Source organism: Trachymyrmex cornetzi, unplaced genomic scaffold (genome assembly GCF_001594075.2).
Source record: "Trachymyrmex cornetzi isolate Tcor2-1 unplaced genomic scaffold, Tcor1.1 scaffold1041, whole genome shotgun sequence".
Taxonomy (NCBI): domain Eukaryota; kingdom Metazoa; phylum Arthropoda; class Insecta; order Hymenoptera; family Formicidae; genus Trachymyrmex; species Trachymyrmex cornetzi.
The window spans coordinates 16,627-22,776 of record NW_017295589.1 but is presented as its reverse complement, the minus strand read 5'-3'; positions in this window follow the sequence as shown (position 1 = coordinate 22,776).

Genomic DNA, 6,150 nt, shown 5'->3' with positions numbered 1-6,150 from the left:
CGTCGTTGTCTCTGGGTCACGCAGAGAGTAGAATGTCAAATTCGTAATCAGTGACCACGAAAACCCCCGACTAAAATTTTTACGGAAATCTGTGAGATTTTCAAAATTTCATGTCTGCCATATGGGAAATCCACCATTTTGAAAAGGTTATGGCCAATTGAGATCGGCAAAAAAATTTTCCCTCAAACTTCAACTATTCCGATCACCGTTGATCATAATTAGGATTGATCTCGAAACTCTATTGACCCAAAAAAAATTACGAAAAAAAAAATTCCAAATTTTTGGGTACTTCTTTGCAAATACGGCGCCATATTGGATTTCCTATTTAAACAAACTCAATTTTAACCACAGATTCTTGAAGAGCATACCCAAAACTAGTAGAAAACATGGTTTTTGTTTGGAAATTTTTCCTCTTTAGTTATAAGAATGAGGTTTGAAAATGAGCTGAAAAATGGGATTTTTGGACGTTAATGGGTTAATTTACAGTGAATTGAAATATTATTTATCTCTCGTATATTAAAAGTATATTAAATTTCAATACACTTATATATTTTAATTTACTAAAATTTATTTTTATTAACATGAACATTAAATATCATTTCAATTACAAGTGATTTAAATATCATTTACCATTGTATATTAAAAGTTCATGAAATTTCATGACATTTTTAACAGTGTATGCAACCCGTCATACTGTCTAATATTTATCCGTAACACCCTGTACATTTGGCTCGTTCAAGTTGACAAAGCGGCTAGCCTGCTCGCCGAAAAATGAGCATAATTAAGTTGTTGTTTATAGATCCAGCCAATCATATTCAATCACTCAGTAAGCATGCCTAGCCACTTTGCCGTCTTGAACTCGCTTAATAATAGCACACGGAAAAAGACGAAAACAAGCAAGAAAATATAAAATAGGCGCAAATATGAAAATAGACACGAACAATTTCAAAAAGGATGCACAAGCATCAAATGCTCGTCTCCTTATATCAGAAGGACACAAGATATCAAAGTCGCACTTTCCTGGTCAAGTTGTACGGCTCTTGTGCCGGAAAACGTCGAGTTACGATATATATTTAACATATACGTATCTATAATTAAATATACAATACATAAAAATATATTAAGAACATAATAAAAACTAAGTATCTAGTTTTACAGTTTTTTTTTTATATTAATAAATTATATTATTATTACAAAAATAATTTTATTCACGTTTAATTTACGAAAAACGTTATGTTACGTGTGCATTAACTTCTACATACTTATAAAACATTCATTGAAGTTATCAAGTTCAACTCATCAATACGTGTTGTTCAAAAATGTTGTAAATAAAAAGCATCTATTATGTATGAAAGGAGACAATGGCTGCGTTCAGCAGAAAAAGTAGTTTTCCAACTGTTTTAAAATTCTTGAATATGATTGGTTTATACATTTAGATCCAATGAGAAACTAAGAGCAAGACCAATCATATTGTAGAATTTTACAACAGTTGCAAAGCTGCTTTCTCTGCTGAACGCAGCCGATGTGTAATAGTGCACATAATGCGCATTGCACATGTTTTGTTTACGTCATAACTAGTCAATAAAATGCTAGTCATTAATATGCTAGCCAATCAAATGCTAGCATTCTTTTGGTTGAACAAATTGATTACTGCGCATCCTTGAAATTGTTTACCTTGTCTTCTTTCACCATGCTATTATGTATTTTTGAACTCCTATAATAAAGACATAATATTGCAAAGATAGTTACGTTTATACTTATTTATGCCCTGTAATAATACATACACATGAATAAAAATTTCAAGAAAATAAAGTAATCTAATCTAGATTATCAGCATATACGTTTTATTTCATCGCTCAATACTTGTTGATATGTACATACTTCATCCTCTAATATACGTACGTACCTTACAGTATAATTCTCACAAGATTCCTAGAGGATCTGTAGAAACAAACTAATTTTGAAATTCTTATGAAGAGTATAACGCGTTTGTGTGTCGTGCGACAAGTATAAACTCAAATCATTAGCTGACTGTTCGAAAACTATGATGAAGACGCTACAGACAGCGCTAGCACCGTTATTAATCATTGGCTCGTTCTGCAGTTTGGGTTTATTTGAATATCCTCTTGGACAGCCAAGGCCGTTTCTGTCTTGCCTGTATACTTTGACCACATGGAGCTTTTTTACGTATTCCTATTGTTGTAAGGTTCATTATCGGTCATGAATGGCAGAAGATAATCTATTGGATATATATCATAATAATGATCAGCTCGTGATTACATTGATACTTGTTAGCTACTTTCATTTTAAGGTAAACATTTTAAATTATACTATTCTATTAGTTTCTAATATTATTTGTTTATTAAAATTGTTTAACTTTTGTTTAATCATTTTCTTTATTGAGAGTATTAAAGAAGTCTTGATCCCACAATTACAGGTAAATACAAATTTATAAAATGTTTTTGAACAGATCAACTCGAATGCTTATATTATTATTAATTGTAGACGAAATATGTTTTGCAAGATTAATATTTGTATTTGTATTACTTTCCTAAATTAGGCTTAACATAGCTATCTTAATGTTTTAAATACACTAATCAAACAATAACTCTTTATTTATCACATTAGCTATACAAATTGCAATAACCACTGGCGGATCCACAGAGGTGGGGGAGAGGCAGCTATGGGGGCTCTGCTCCCCCCCTTGGAATTACCTTAAAAATATTTTGTAATGAAATGTTACACATATTTTTAATATTTCTAAAATGCGCTTAATCACAATTTTGATGTTCCAAAAATATTTCTTATTTTAAGAAACTTTCATAGCTTCTTGCGACTTACTGCTCTATTGTTAATACCGCGTTATGCAGCGTTATGCGAAAGTCACTAATCGTAAGGCTACATTAAATATTACTGCGTCTGACGATAAATATCGCTTCTGTTGAAGGAAGTTTTTTCAGTCCTTTGGCATTTGAAAGTTCGGAAAATAATGCCATCGAAATTGTTAAAGAAACAGTGCTGAATAAGTTTACCAGAAACAAAATGTGTAAATTAGATATTTTATTGTAAAATATTATGCCTATGGGTATATTGTATTATTATTTTTGCAATATAATTTTAAGTAAAATGTTTTATGATTTAAATATTTACATAGTACTTTTTCAATGTAATATTAATGATAATTTAAATAGACTATCTTTTCGTATTTGACATTAAAAAAATTTCATTAAAAAATTTAATAATGTAAAGTGAGGGAGTAACCACTAGCTGAAATATTGTCCCGCAGATTACGTGATTTCTAATGATTTTATCTGATTACAAATAATTTTTTTCACTACACATGAAGTAATTTGATAAAATATGCGATTTTATTTAATTAATTTTAATATTATACAATAATTTCTCGTGGTTACATATGTAATAATCGGATTATACGTAGAGATTTCATATGAATTTTATAACGATTTCGAGGACTCTGTCCCAAGATTACATTAAGTGGTTAACCCTTCGGTAATAAGGACGTAAAGATACGAGAATGATGTAAAATAATCAAATTTCCTCTTTTTCGTTGTTACTCGTTCGATAGAATTGGAACATTCCTCCCATTGGAATGTTTCAGAAACCCGTCAATCTAAAAATCAATCTAAAAATGTATAAATCCATCAGTGCCCGTCCCCGCTTTAACAAATATCTGGATCCGCCCTTGGCAATAACAATTTTTATTCAAATATAATGTAATAATTTTTTTTATGGCACAATTGATCAATATGATTTTTTCTAGAAATTGAAAATGTGCTTGCATGAACTTTTCGTAGTAGACGAGACATTGCAAGCACTTGGTACGCCAAAGGAGTACCAACGACTGCGTAACTGGATAATTGGAATAATAATTGGATGGATTGTATACATTTTTCTTAACATTGCATCAACTATATGTTACGTATTTCTATTACATGTCGTACCAATAAATTTCGATACAATTTATGTAATATTTCTGTTCCTTTATCCACAATTTGTAATTATTTTAAGTGCTTTGATTTGGGGAACTATCCTTAGGTTGGTATACAGAGTATCCCAGAATGACCACCAAATATTTAGTACGGTAATAGAGCTAACTAAACTGAGTCGAAAAGTCCTGTATCATTTTGCAATTTTTGCAATAGTTAACAAGATGTCACAATTACTAAAAATCATCGAACATTGGCTTTCAATAATTTTTTACTCAAGCACTATCAACTTTAAAAAAAACATGAAGTAACAAAAATTGTTTGTTTTCTTCTCATAGAGTTAACGAGAATTTTTTCAGAATTTTTAGTACCACATTTTCTCATGTCGATAAAAAATAATTGTCAATAAGGAAATGCAATATACTAAAAAAAGTTAATAAAAAATTCGGAAAATATTATATAAAATATAATAAAATATAAAGAACACGTAACAAAATTTTTGTTTAGTCTGACTTTAATTATTTATTAATAACGCAGTTAAAATATATGTCCACAATGCATGTATCTTATTTTTAATAATATATAGACATTATAACTAAATCTTTTTCATTCAATTCAGATACACAAGCTCCAGATTTCATCAAATCAATGATCGTTTACAAGTGCTCTGTTCTGATCTTTTCGAAAATAATGCAGATAGAAGACAAAACAGATGTATTTTAGTGCGTCAGCGGACGGGAGTTAAAGATTGCAAGCAATATATATGGATTATAATGTAATTTTTTAAAAAGGAATACTGTTTATAAATATACGAGCGCATATATGTATATAGTGTGCCTCACATATTACGTGTAATATCTCAAAAAGTATAAAAAATTAAAAAAAAATGGTTTTGAAAGTGGAACGGTCAGGGGGCGGGAGGCATACTTTGGTTATGTTTATTTTTTCTAGATAGAGACGACAAAAAGATATGATGGTTATTTTCGCTTTTTTAAGTAGAATTATATGATTTTTTACACTATAATTCTTCTAATCATTCTGCATATAAAAGTATTAAGGTAGAGATATCAAAAAATTAATAATTTACGACATGTTGTATAAGAGATCTGGGATAGTTGGTACGTGGGGCACATAGGTATACATATTACCTACTTAATATTACCAAACAATAAACGATAATATTGCGCGCGCGCGCGCGCGCATAAAAAATATATTATTTCCGCAGAAACATTACGGCTATCACATGCTACAATAAGTTATTTCAAACTTATATATACATGTATACAGGGTGTCCGGAAATTTTCTGCCAAACGCTCTTATGTAGATAGAGCGGACTAAATTCAATCGAAAAGTCCTCTACCATTTTACAATTTTCGCAATAGTTAACAAGATATTAACAGAGTTATAAAGCGTCCTTTTTCCATTACTTTTCATAATAAAAATTTGATATTAATGTTACAATTTTTGATAACTAAATGCTAAAGTTGTGACAAGGTTGGAAAAGTCGAGGATTTAATCGAGGATATAACCTTAGCGGTTAATTATAAAAATTGCAATGTCATGTTTATTATAAAAAGTAACGGAAAAAGTAACGCTTTCCAACTCTGGATATTAATTGCTATAAAAATTGCCTAATATTGGTCTCCAATAATTTTTTTCTCAAATACTATCAATTTTACAGAAAAACTTCAAGAGACAAGAATTGTTTACTTTCTTCTCATAGAACTCTAAGAATTTTCTTATTATTTTTTATCACCTTTTTAGTACTGAATTTTCTTATTGACAACTATTTCTACCAACATAAGGAAAAATGCATTATTAAAAAATTCTGAAATAATTCTCAGAACCTTATAAGAAGATAAACAATTTTTATCTGTTGCCGTTTTGCTGTAAAGTTTTTTTTGATGGTACATGAGTAAAAAATTATTAAAAACCAATATTTAGCGACTTTTAGTAATTAATATCTTGTGAACTAATGTGAAAATTGTAAAATGGTAAAGAACTTTTCGACTCAGTTTAATCCGCTTTCTGTACACGAAATATTTGGTGGTCATTCTGGCGCACCCTATATACAGAGTGTCCCATTTTAAATGACAACCTTAAATTTCTCTTGAATAGTGCATTTTAGAGAAAAATGTTTCAAACAAATGTTTTGTGACTTCGAGGGGGACATAAAATGGTATCATTGGTTTGACCTTGGGTG